This window comes from Rutidosis leptorrhynchoides, chromosome 4 (assembly GCF_046630445.1).
Source record: "Rutidosis leptorrhynchoides isolate AG116_Rl617_1_P2 chromosome 4, CSIRO_AGI_Rlap_v1, whole genome shotgun sequence".
Lineage (NCBI taxonomy): Eukaryota > Viridiplantae > Streptophyta > Magnoliopsida > Asterales > Asteraceae > Rutidosis > Rutidosis leptorrhynchoides.
Genome location: NC_092336.1, coordinates 619,411,470 through 619,426,217, shown reverse-complemented (window position 1 = coordinate 619,426,217; position 14,748 = coordinate 619,411,470). Strand labels below are relative to the sequence as shown.

Here is a 14,748-nt window from a genome sequence, read left to right as displayed (position 1 = left end):
GTCCCTGTGCAGTTTGCATTATTTCTACCATTGTCTCAAAACAATTGCAGTCAAACTATGTCAAAACAAAAGTCAAAATTTTGCAGTTTGATATGGTCAAACAAATGTCCCTGTCATATAGTCCCTGTGCAGACTTTGAACTAGTTTAAACAATTGTAGTCAAACTATGTCAAAACAAAAGTCAACAATTGTTTTGTTGGAAACTACATTTAAGTGAACAATAGGAGTCGAACTATGTCAAAACAAAAGTCAGTGACTTTTGTTGCAAATATACATAACACAACTGGAATGAAAACAATTTTATTCAATTTAATCCAAAAGGATCCATATTACAAACACTTGTTCCATCACTAGATAACAAAAGACACTAGAGGTTGATTTAATTACACAACAAATAGCATATCAAAATAACTAGAATAACAACTATAATCTTCAACTAAAGCAATTGACTCTCTTTCTCTTTAATACTTGCTTCCATCATGTTTCTACTTTGAAGCAATCTTGGAATGATTTCAATAGCTCTCTGACACATGGGCGGATCCACCCATCTAATAAAACCACAGTTATTCGAAACCTAATCAGCGAAAGTTAGCACATTAGGTTAACAAACATAAATCAATTACGTGACTAAATATTTAACAAGTACATCAGAAGACTAAATCAATTATATTTTGTGTGAATTTAGGCTAAATCAATTACATGTTAATCGCATAAAACAATAAACTTATAGAAAAAGGATGCAATCAATGTAGCGAACAACATGACGGCATCAAACGATCTATGATCCTTTACATATCATTATAAATTATCTAGGCATCCAAAATAATAAATTGTCCATTTTTGTTCAAAAAGAAATAGATAAAAAGAAAAATTGACCGATTACCACAAACACATTCGGCATCCATTTGAAGAGTCCTCGTAGCTGGTTGAATGTCGTCTTTTTTGCAGAAACAATCGTAATTGATTAAATTTAGGGTTTAGTAAGAATTCGAATACTTCACTCCGTAGCAGATATGAAATGTGTACACGCACGTGATGTGAACATGTATCCAACTTAACGGACCATTAACTGGTCGTTAGTATGAGGGACTAATTTGGGACTTAATGGTTAATTTTTATTTATTTATTATTTTTTTTTTTTTTTTTGCAAAATAACGAATACTATAACAAAGATACCTTCATCAATAAATGAAGGATCCAAGAAAACGATACAAAGAAACGACGACTATTAATGGCTCGACAAGAGTAAACCGACTAGGATACCTAAAAACCGCTAACTCTATCCGAACCATCACGAGAGCAACTACAACCCAAAGAACCTAGCCAAAAACAAGAAAACGAAAACCAAACTCACAATACTACCAAGAAAAATTACACTAACAAGGCAAACATAACAAATCTAAAAAAAGAAACGAGATAACTAGAAAACACCCTTGCCATTCCTCTTATCCGGCCGCGATGTCCTCCCCGCAACTTTGTCAATATGGACTCCTTTGCCGCTCCGAGAAGGGAAATTATAAGAAATAACGTTTGTCGACCCGCTACCTATACCTTTACCTTCGCACGATGGGAAGAGGGGATCATCCCTAAACTCCTGGAAAAAAAAAATTTATTACCGTCAAAAGTAGTGCCCGCATTGTCTTTGTCTCTTACCACCAATTCCTTCTTCTTTAACCCACCAACACCTTCAACACATAACCCCACTCCATCTTCATCACAATGCATCACCTTCTTGTTCTTAATAACCAACTTCTTATTAGCCATGTCCTGAATACCCTCCACATTGCCATCCACATTACCATCCTCTACCTTCTTCATCCTCTTCTTAAAACTCACACCATTCTTCACAGCCCGATGCACCGAAGCTCCCTTTTTAACATCGACTGAAGGAGCATGAAACCGAACCCCAACATCATCCTTGGCTTCTTTAAACAATTCTTGAAGTGACCCCTCAAAATCCCACTCAGACAACTCCTCCTGCACCACCTTCAAAGCTTCGTCTTTATCCAACATTTATGCAGCAAATTAATGAGAGTGACTAAATGGGCTAAATTTGCAAAACACATGGACTATTTGAGCATTTTAGTCTTTTTTTTAGTGAAATCGAATAATTAAAAATTCGCAATTACAATCAGTGCATATGAAGCATGGAAATATATAATTGACCCATGCACACATCAGACCCAACTTGCTCCCTCGTATTAGTCTTTTTTTTTTTAGTTAAATCGAATAATTAAAAATTCCCAATTACAATCAGTGCATATGAAGCATGGAAATATATAATTGACCCATGCACACATCAGACCCAAGTTGCTCCCTAGTATTATATTAACAAGCGGTTGGTCGACCGCGCGATGCTGCGGTGGAATTTACGCAAGGATTTTTATAAAAGATTATTACATAAGTTTTTTAGTAGTTAAATAGCAAACTTTATAAGTTTGAATACATTATGGTGGACACAAAAGATGAACTGCGTATAAAATTAGAAGCATGCGTGTGTGGTCTTCTGTCGCTTAACTCCTTTTTCTTCTGTTCCTTTGCTGGCGTAAGTAGTCCACTAAGGGTTCAACTCAACTGTTTGAATTTAACAGAAAGTTACGTTAGCAATGAATTGAAGTATTTCATGAAGGTGCTAAATTATACGACTTCAATATGGATAGGTAACACATTGAGTTTAGAAAAAATGGATGAACCCAAGGAAGCAAGTTTTCAATATCTTTGAAGAAATGGAGCTCTTAAAAGACAAACAGTCTAGTCTATTGTTACGATTATTATTATTTTTTAACCAAAGTTTCTTTTTTCTTCACGAGCTTTGAAAATCATGTACCAAGATTTTGTAATACTTGCAGGAATAGTATCTTGAGTTTTGAAAGGCGAATGATTTAGCCTTACAAACTCCTTGGTTTCTTGGTCCATACTACAACTCACATTTGGCAGTTGTTGCTGGACTTTGAATGCAGATCGAGAGTGGACTGAGAACAAAGACAGAAAGATATAAACCACTGTTAGCACTATTAAGTAGAATGTGATAACTATATCAAATTATACCTTGCGGTATTTGCGAAAAAGTTAAATGTTGGTATTAATAATTTTGATTTTGTAATCGTCCTACTTATTATATATTCTACTGTTTAATAAAAAAAATAGCATACCTGTTGTAATGTTACAAATGGAAATAATTCTGTACTAACATGTGAATGGTCAGAAGTAGAAATTAATTACATGGAAGGTAACCGGTTTTTTGCTATTGGCTTTATTTGATATAGTACACAAAAATTTATACCAAGTAACACCAATGAACTTAACAAAAAAGCAAAACGAAAACTACCTGCTGTTAATGGCTCATCTTCAGATGGCAGGAAGTTTTTTATGGTAGACAATGAAGCCGATTCACATTCCAAGAAGAGAATCAAGTTGCGTGATTACTACTTCACATAACACTTCTCATAGCTTCTTATCTATGTGACACAACTGAAAAAAAAGAATCAAAAAATGAACCCGGATATTAGTCGATATAGCACACATATATAAAATATTATAACATCACATTCAATTTCTCATGATGTGAAATAATTCAATATAACTATCTACTCATCATGACCTGCTTTTTATCGATTCATAAACTAACATTGAAGTTATATAATTATATATATCTACATGAAGTAAAGAAAGGAAGGTGTTAATTTCTTATCTTCTGTAATTTCGTTCTTTTTCTATGGTCTCTTTTCTTCTTGTTTCTCTTCTTTCTTTTCCAGTTCTTTTATTGGCCCCACCTGATTTTACTCTAATCTTTGAAGTTGAACGTGAGTTAACTATAGGCAGCTGTTTTGATATCACAATACATAATTAGATTTTCTAGTTTTGGCCTACTTTGTTAAATCAAACATAAAGCACAATCCGGTGAACCTATTACATAACAACTATATTTAACACCTGCAACACACAAATTTCACCTTCAAAAACTTAAAAACTTTATAGAGAGGTAGCTAAATTCTTTTTTTTCTTTTTTTTTCTTTTTTTTTGGTTTGAGTTTGTTAAAATAATGCATGTGCTTATAACATTTGTACTGCAATTGAAGTTATAAAAACGAAACCTATCGAAGTATACAAAAGCGATAAGTTGCACTATTTTTATCTTACCTGATTTCGCCTATCGATATAAATCAACCTCTTTTTCCTTCAGAGCAGGAACACCTATGTCATTTTGAGAATTGAAAATTAAACAATAGTCATAGGTTTCAGATTGAAGTAAATTTTAGATGTGCAAGGTGCAAATGAAAACACCTGCTTTGGAATAAAAACAGACCAAAAAAGATTTAAAAATCAAATAGAAGATACTTTCAAATTTGTAAACTCCTAGGTCATTAGACAAAAGAGATTGGCATAGTTGCACCTTGCCCACAGAAACTTGTAGTACAGGCTGAGCAGTTGCTACTGCCAGTAGTAAAACATATAGCATTATTATTAATATTAAATTAATATCAAAGAATAAAACACAAATGGAATAAAACAATCAATAACATAGGAAAACAACAACATAAGTATTATATAAAGATTAGATTACCCGTAGGAACTAAATCGTTGACTTGAGCTGCGATTGGGTGAGAAAACAGAAGCATCAATCGAACCGTCAACATAAGATGGATGAGAAGAACTTGCACTTCATATATGATTATGATATCGCATAAAATCTTTAACCGCTGTTTGTCTCAATAATAAAGAAGACACATTTGCATCGACGCAATTATTATTAACAACCTGAGACAACATACTTTCATTATCAGGTAACACCTTCCTTTTTTATTCTTGGTGCCATTATACTATTACAATGTTAAACACCACAGGTAACCTTATCGAGCTAAAATCAACAGCTTAATATCAAAAGCGTATATATTCATAACAACGAAATTAAAAAAAAAAAAAAAAATAAAATAAATCTATAACTACCAACAACAAATATGCAACAGTCTATGTTATGGGAGTCGTTAAACATTCGTATAAAATAAACAAAAATACATAAAAACGAAATAGGAAACACGAACTCACCTGACAACGTTGTAAACTCTAATTGCAGAAGCAAACGACAGTAACATAGATGAGCGCACACCTGCGTATGAAAAAATCAAGATCAGATCAAATTTTTAGAAATACCACTTATCTAAAAATAACATTCTAAAGCCACAATCACCATGAAGAAACCCACAATTAGCAAACATCAAAAAAAAAAAAAAAAAGGAAACATACAATGAACATAAAATCCCAGAAATAGAAATTTTGGTTACCATATATCGAAACAAAGCCAGAAGGTAGTCACAACACGAAAATATAACCTGCAAATGGTAGCGTTAATCATCAAACAGCAGGAATTCACATTAAAAAAATAACAGTAAAGCAAATCATAAAGCAATGGCAAATAGCCACCAAATATAGAAATATAAACTACCTAAAGAATAACTCACTTATTGAATCAAGAACAGTCAAATTTGTTCAAGACATAACATAGCGAACAAATGACACCAAAGAAATAAAAACAACAAATGAAACCCCAAAAATGCCAATATACACTTCATAAATTGTAAGTAAAGTATTTTAAAAAATAAGTTCATACCAGTTATCGACTGCGACAGTGGCGGCAACGGTGGTTACATACGCGACGACAGTCACGGAAACGCCTGTAACCCTAATGTTTACCCCAAATCAACAATCGATTTCAAAAAATCCTAGAAAAAAGGATAATCGTTCATAACGATTAACGGATTCAAAGGGTGGAAACAGTCGCCCGAAGCCAAAACGATTCGTCGGAACCACGATTTACGGGGTAAAAAAACAGTCGGATGAAGAAATTGCAGTTGGAGTAGAGAAATTTGAGACACGAAGGTGAGAGATGCCGGAGATGAAAAGGTAAATGGAGGAGTGTTGTCGAAGAAGGCCGTAGAAGGTGCCTGAAGAGGGAAAAATTGCTAAAAGACAGGAATACCCTTTAACCATTAAAAAAATAGTGAATTATATATTCGTACTTTCTATTGAATATATTTATATTTATAATATAATTTTGTTATAATTCAGTAGGCTTATAACTACCTTTAATGGTTATAAGAACAAAGAGAGAAAAAGAGAGAAGAAGGAGAGAAGAAATTTTGATATTGATATTTCAAGAGAAATGGTGCACCTTAAATGGTTACCATACATGTCTATTTATAGTATAAAATATTACTATGCAAGAAATATAATAATAATAAAATTAACATCCAATCTAGATATTTTATAACACAATCTAGATATTTTATAACACTCCCCCTTGAATGACAATTTTATTAGAGAATAACTAGTACTGCCTCGTTAAAAAACTTTGCTAAAGAAAACTCATTGGGATAAAACTTTAGCTAAGGGAAAAAGAGTGCAGCATAAAGTTGACTCCCCCTCAAGTAGGCAACGCCTGAGTTGTTACATCTTCTGAACATGCCTCATGCCAATATTATGAACGTGTGTTCTGAAAATAGCAGTTAGCAGTGCTTTGGTATAAAGATCAGCAGAGTTGTTGATTGAACGTATCTCATTTTAATCTGGTTGTCTTTTACGATATCTTGAGTATATGAGAAAAATCTGAGATTTTCATCTGAAACTGTATCATCTAAATCTTTTATGTACAAGTTTGGCCCTCGTGATTTGTCTACAGCCTCCTTCATGGTTTGTTCAAACCGTTGTTTCAGTTCCTATTCCCTTTCAGTCTTTTTCTGAGCCTTACCAATATACCATTCTTTTCCATCAAACTTATGACCGTTAAGACCGTTTATAGCTTTAGCGCCTCGTCAGCATTTATGTTTTGTTCTGTCATTTTTGATACTCTTCTTTCATTTGTATTATGTAAGCTGTATTATCTTCATAGATAGTTGTTACACTTTTATAGCGTTCTAGTCCACAAGAATCAATAATGATTTGTATCATTGATCTTAACTAAAATCATTCCCGAGTAGCTTCATGTAATGCAATCACTTCGGCATGATTTGATGATGTTGCAATAAGTGTTTGTTTTGAGAACGTCATGATATTGCGGTGCCTCCATTTAGGAATACATATCCAGTTTGAGATTTAGCTTTATGTAGATCGGATAAATAATCTGCATCTGTATAACCAAACAAATCTTGTTTCGAGTTGTTAGAATAAAATAATTATAAATCAGTAGTTCCCCGAAGGTATCAAACTATTTGTTTGATCCCATTCCAATGTCTTTTGGTAGGGGCTGAGCTGAACCTTGTCAACAAATTAACTGCAAAAGAAATGTCAGATCTTGTATAATCTATAAGATACATAAGAACCTCAATTGCACTAAAATATAGAACTTCCGATCTGTTAAAATTTTCATGATCTTCGCAGGGATGAAATAGATCAGTGTCAATATTGAGTGATCTAACAACAATGAGTTTGTCTTTAAAAAAAATGTTTTAAAATCTTTTCGGTATAAGTTGTTTGATGTACAAGTAAACCATTAGGCATATGCTCAATTTGCAATCCAAGGTAATACTTGGTTTTTTCAAGGTCTTTCATTTCAAAATAATTCTTTAGAAGTTGAATGATTTCATAGATCTCTTTATTTGTTCATATGATGTTAAGAACATTGACATAAACAACTACGATCTCATATCCGAACATTGTTTTTATAAAACATACGTGCAAAATAAGTTTATATTTATACCCTTTTTTTTTATCAAGTAGTCATTTAATCGGTTATACCACATACGTCCCGTTTGTATAAACCCACTTAGAAATCTTTGTGATTTAATGTAATATATTCCCTTGGGTTTTACATTAGATGCTTATGATACCTTAACCCTTTAGGTATATTCATATATATCACTATTAAGTGATCCATACAGATAAGTAGTAACAACATTCATGAGATGCATTTAAATAACTACCAGGTTGATTAAGTATCTAATAAGTAATTGTATCCATTACAGGAGGATAATTTTTTCTCCTAATTCATTTCTGGTCTTTGTGGGAAATATTGAGTTACAAGTCTAGTTTTGCCTTGTAACTTCATTTGCACATTTCTTTTCGGATAAAAATTCATTTGTATCCCATACGTTTCACATCTTTAAAAGTGATAACGATTGATCCGAAAACTTTTCTTTTATCGAGCGATTCTAATTCAGCTCTTATTGCTCCTTTCCATTGAGCTCAATCATGTCCATTTTGTATATTCAATGACAGATTTTAGTTCCAGATCATCATCTTTATTCATGATGTCATTGTAACATTATATGAAAATATCTCATAGAGATTTTAGTTTCATTTCGGTTCCATAATATTGCATAATTTATCGCAATTTTAGTATTTACATTTATCAATATCCTCTGCAGAAGGAATATTGATTTGTGGTTCTTCTTGAACACTTTCTCTTACCTCATTATCAGCTGATTTTCTTTTTCGAGGATTTTTATCTTCGGAACCAATTGATCTTCCACGTTTGATGCGTGGCAAAGACTCAACAGTGACATTATTGCCAGCTTTTGGAATTTCAGTTCGAGCTGGAGCATTTATCGCTGGTATATATGATTTAGTCACTTTTTTATATCTGTAAATGCATAAAGTAATTAATTTGCAAGTTCTTGCATATGCATTATTTTTGAACTTTCGTTTCACATTCTTTTGTGCGAGTTCAATATACGTTAATTGATGTTCACATCATGAAGCATCATTTTATTTTTTATTTTTATTTCTCCCCCTAATCTAGGGAATAATGTTTTATTAAAATGACAATTAGCAAAACGTGCTGTAAAAACATCACCCATCATGGGTTCAATATATCTTATGATTGAAGATGTTTTATATCCAAAATATATTATCATCTTTCTTTGAAGAACCATTTTATTGTGTTGTGGTGATACAATTGGAACATACACTGCACAACCAATGTTTTAAGGTAGAAAATATTTGGCTCTTGGCCAAAATCAAGTATTAAGTGAAAATATTTACGACTTCCACATGGTATAATGCGAATTAATGTCGCAGCATGTAAATTTACATGTCCACATATAAATATTGAGAGATTTGTACTCGTTATCAATTGTCTAGTTATTAGCTGTAAGCGTTTATCTATTGATTCAGTTAAACCAATTTTGTGTATGCACATGAGCAACTGGATGTTCAACAACAATCCCTGTAGATATATAATGATCATTAAATGCTTGAGATGTTAACTCACCAGCATTATCAAGTCTCATCCTTTTATTGGTGTAATCAGAATAATGTGTTCTCAATTTAATAATTTGTGCAAGAAACTTTGCAAATGCCATATTACGGCTTGATAACATACAAATATGAGACCATCCGCTAGATGCGTCTATTAGAACCATGAAATATCAAAATGGTTCACATGATGGATGAATTGGTTCATATATCTTACCTTGAATTCTTTCAAGAAACATTTGTGATTCTTTTTCACAATATACTTTTCATTAATCACCATATGTGCTTTCCATTAATCACCATATGTGTTTTTTTTTTTTTTTTTTATAAATCACCATATGTGTTTTTTTTTTATCATATATCCTTTTCACCATATACGCTTTTAATCATATGCGCTGTGTTTTTCACCATATGCGCTTTTAATCATATGCGATTTTCATCATATGCGTTGTGCTTTTCATCATATTCGCTTTTTATCATATGCGCTTATCATATGCGATGCGCTTTTTATCATATGCGCTTTTTTATGTGAATAGTAAATTAATTAATTTCGTTTTACTATTCATATGAATTAATTTAGATTTACTATTTTGTTAATTGAGTAATATATATATACATCATATACTTGTGACTCCGAAGGCTCAAATGAATTTGACCATATAGTTATACGTTGTACCTTGCACATTAATTTTCAGTAGAAGCTTTAGATGCATATTATTTTCAGTAGAAGCTTTAGATGCACTTTTTTTTAATCACCAAATACCACAAACACTTTGTTTGCGTTTGTTCATAGTCATCAATGAAAACCATTTTCTTTAATTTTATTTTATACAATAAAATTAACGCATCATTATTCTTTTCAAAAACAATAATCTATTGTTATTGTTCACTTGTGCCATGTTTAACAACAAAAGTCAACAACCTCTGTCTTGTTTGTTGTGGCAACCAAAAACAACCTTTGCTTTTGTTACCGAGAATCCAAGACCAAAAAAACAATTAATTTTTAATTAATCTTTTATCAAAACCATAAATGATTTTATTGATCTACGTTGATATGGCCATAAAGAATTGACGGCTGACCTACTTTTGTAAGTGTATTTCGGCTATCATCCCGAAAACGCACAACAACCTTTTTTTTTTTATGAACTATTTGTTTCATATCTAGCTTAGGCAATTATTGTGAACATTTGGTCCCTATAAGAGCATTTATTTTTTAGACTTTTAGTTGATTTGTACTTGTCACAATTAGGGATAGCACCCGTAGATCGTGGATGCGGATCCATTGGGATCCATCACCCGTACCCGCGGATTTTTTTTTTAAGAGACATCCAATTGAACCCTTGTTCGTTGAAACAATTTGACTATATTTTTACTCCCCATTATTAAACGGGCCATTTTGATGCACACTCTTAAAAAAATAATTTGTTTTTTAAGTTTTATTATTCAACCTCCTTTTTTCAACGGTCACGTTTTTAACAAAACATTTGACAAGTTTGGAAAAAAGTTTTTTATTGATTATCATCAAAAGTTTTCTATTGTCACTCTACTGGATGGAATTATGGCATACAACCAAAATTGCAACCCAACACTACATAAGAACAAAAAGGTTGTTTTTTAATTAACATATGTATATGTGTTAAACTCGGAATAATAATAACTTATTTTAGAAAATTAACATAAGACATGTTGAAACATTTTTGTCATATTTAGCTCATCAAGTATAATACTTATCATTGATAGATTTTATCACGTCTAGGAGATGTTTACTTTTTTCTTGTATTAAGTCCAACTTTCATTTACCTTTGTTTGAAAAAAAGTTTTTTTTTTTACTTTGCTTTCCCCCTTTCTGTAAAACTCATTTAAACACTTTCTTTATTTTTTTTTTTTTAAAAACTTCCTTTTTTTTACGTTACCCGTAAATTATAAATATATAAAAAAAAACTTTTTGTTTAAATTTTTTTTTTCTAGTTTTTAAAAGGCCACTTGACCAATTTTTTAATTCTTTCACAACACCTGATATCGTGATCGTGACCTTTCACCAAAGCAAGAGATATTCTTGATAAACTAAACACGGACTCGTGTTTGAAATTGTCGGCCACAAAAAAATTCATTTGATAAAAGTATATATTTTTTTTAGTTATAGAAGGAGACCACTTCATTTTCAATACTTCATTTTTGACAAAAAAAACTATTCCATTTTACCATCCCCTTTTTTTTCTTACTTTAACTTTTAAGATATACTTTTAATAAAAATACAAACTACTTTTTCTTATTTTAACTTTTAAGATTTACTTTTAATAAAAATACAAACTACTTTTTGTATTTTAACTTTTAAGATTTACTTTTAATAAAAGTACAAACTACTTTTTCTTATTTTAACTTTTAAGATTTACTTTTAATAAAAATACAAACTATTTTTTTATTTTAACTTTTAAAATTATAAATTTAAGAATAAACATTAGTATGCATGAAATAAATAATGATTAATTGCATAAGTAATCATAAATGTTAGATAACATATAAAGACCCCGTCGTATTCGTATTGATCGGAATTAATCTCGACCCATGGTACCGTGTTGTCAAATGACGTGTTGCGTACATAAAGTACCGTGTTGTCAAATGACGTGTTGCGTACAATCATGAGGTCTTATTAACATAAATATAAATGTTAGTGAAGTTAATAAGAGTTAGATTACAGAAAATATAATTCAGGTGGTATAACCGACCATTTATAACTTAAATAACATAAATATAAATGTTAGTGAAGTTAGTAAAAGTTAGATTACAGAAATATAATTCAGGTGGTATAACCGACCATATATAACTTAAATAACATAAATATAAATGTTAGTGAAGTTAGTAAAAGTTAGATTACAGAAATATAATTCAGGTGGTATAACCGACCATATATAACTTAAATAACATAAATATAAATGTTAGTAGTCCAAAATTTGATGTATTCGAGTCTGAAAATTATTAATAATTTCATACCTTGATTAGTGATTCGTGATCGTTTGAGATATCTTTTAATTACACTAAGCTTTTCGTGCTGATAACGTGTTATAATTCAGTAGGCTTATAACTACCTTTAATGGTTATAAGAACAAAGAGAGAAAAAGAGAGAAGAATGAGAGAAGAAATTTTGATATTGATATTTCAAAAGAAATGGTGCACCTTAAATGGTTACCATACATGTCTATTTATAGTATAAAATATTACTATGCAAGAAATATAATAATAATAAAATTAACATCCAATCTAGATATTTTATAACACAATCTAGATATTTTATAACAAATTTATAATTATAATATAATTTATAATTATAATGAAGTATTTAATTAGTTAATTAATGTTAATGTTAATCTTATTATTATTATTATTATTATTATTATATTATTATTATTATTTATTAAAAGAATTCTTTGAATTGATATATTAGAGAAAATATAATGGTTAGTCAGTTGGGACCTAAACTTTAAATTGATCACGGTTGGTCCCAAGTTTTTAATTATGTACATTTTTGGTCCCAGAATTAACTTTCGTTAATTTCGTCCAGTTAAATTAGTTACGTTGAGATCACATGTTAGGGCTTTTTTGTCTTTTCGTATATATCTGATTTTAACCCTATTAAGCATGTTATAGATTCAATCCGTTCAATAAATTGAACCTGATAGTCACAAACCACAATTTTCGCAATTGAACTCGTACGCTTCCCAATTGATCGTATTCGGAGTCATGGAATATGTCATGGTCTTCTGGGGACGAACCGGGAAAGACCCGAATTCTCACCTGGGGACGAACCGGGGGTGAGCTCGGACTAGCCATAAGCCCAAGTGTAGAACTCACTCCCAAAAGCTAGCTTGAAGGAGGAGGGAACACCTTGACTTATAAGCCATCACCCAATCCCATACTTGGGCGATGTGAGATCGTAACAATACCCCACCCTCAAAGAACCAACGTCCTCGTTGGTCACGGCTATGTTGGTCACGGTTGGCACCCTCTCTTCTGGTCCAAGCCACCACTCCATAGGCCACTACTCCGAGGTGTCGGGTCCCGAAAGGCGGGCTAGCTCTGATACCAATTGTCATGGTCTTCTGGGGACGAACCGGGGAAGACCCGAATTCTCACCTGGGGACGAACCGGGGGTGAGCTCGGACTAGCCATAAGCCCAAGTGTAGAACTCACTCCCAAAAGCTAGCTTGAAGGAGGAGGGAACACCTTGACTTATAAGCCATCACCCAATCCCATACTTGGGCGATGTGGGATCGTAACAGAATATTGTTGGTGTGGTCGTCGATCACTAAATCGAACATCTTTGACAAGAGGTAATCCATAACGTCATTACCATTCTTTCCCATTTAATGTTCTATTCAACAGATTTATGTATTTTAATTACCTTTCAATAAACCTTAATTAATTTGTGTTTTGTGCTGTAAAGTGGTCTAATTGCAGGTTTTAAACTTGGTTAGACACACCCATGTGTCCACGTTCAGTTAACATCATTCCAGGGTTGTTGAAGGCAAAGAATCAAGAAAGGTTGCAGTGGACCCTAGTTATAAGTTGGGTAGTGTTTGGTGTTTATGTAATGATGAAGTAAAATGTAATGTAGTTGTAGTTGATTAGATTCTTATGTTCAGTTTCGACCAATACGATGTACTACATTTGAAAGGACCCGTTCATATACATTATAAACGATTCACAATAGTTGATTACATTGCGAGGTATTTGACCTCTATATGATACATTTTACAAACATTGCATTCGTTTTTAAAAGACAATCTTTCTTTACATCAAAAATTGACAGGCATGCATACCATTTCATAATATCCACTATCCAACTATAAATTGATTTAATAATAATCTTTGATGAACTTAATGACTCGAATGCAACGTTCTTCGAAATATGCTATGAAAGACTCCAAGTAATATCTTTAAAATGAGCAAATGCACAGCGGAAGATTTCTTTAACACCTGAGAATAAACATGCTTTAAAGTGTCAACCAAAAGGTTGGTGAGTTCATTAGTTTATCATAATCATTTATTTCCATCATTTTAACAGACCACAAGAATTTCATTTCCAGTTCTCATAAATATACGTCCCATGCATAGAGACAAAAAATAATCATTCATATGGTGAACACCTGGTAACCGACATTAACTAGATACATATAAGAATATACCCTATCATTCCGGGATCCTCCTTCGGACATGATATAATTTCGAAGTACTAAAGCATCCAGTACTTTGGATGGGGTTTGTTAGGCCCAATAGATCTATCTTTAGGATTCGCGTCAATTAGGGTGTCTGTTCCCTAATTCTTAGCTTACCAGACTTTAATAAAAAGGGGCATATTCGATTTCGATAATTCAACCATAGAATGTAGTTTCAATTACTTGTGTCTATTTTGTCAAACATTTATAAAAGCGCATGTATTCTCAATCCCAAAAATATAAAGGGTAAAAAGGTAAATGAAACTCACCATACTGTATTTCGTAGTAAAAATACATATAACGTCATTGAACAAGTGCAAGGTTGGCCTCGGATTCACGAACCTAAA

General features: G+C 32.0%; 1 long non-coding RNA gene across 1 annotated transcript; it reads right to left on the bottom strand.

Moving 5' to 3' along the window:
* Positions 1-373: 373 nt before the first annotated feature.
* On the bottom strand, positions 374-5,853 carry LOC139904461 (uncharacterized). The gene is made up of 4 exons (XR_011778808.1): positions 5,608-5,853; positions 5,282-5,329; positions 5,046-5,106; positions 374-574 (listed from the first exon to the last, which is right to left on the bottom strand). It is a non-coding gene; the product is annotated as an uncharacterized lncRNA (long non-coding RNA).
* Positions 5,854-14,748: the final 8,895 nt, after the last annotated feature.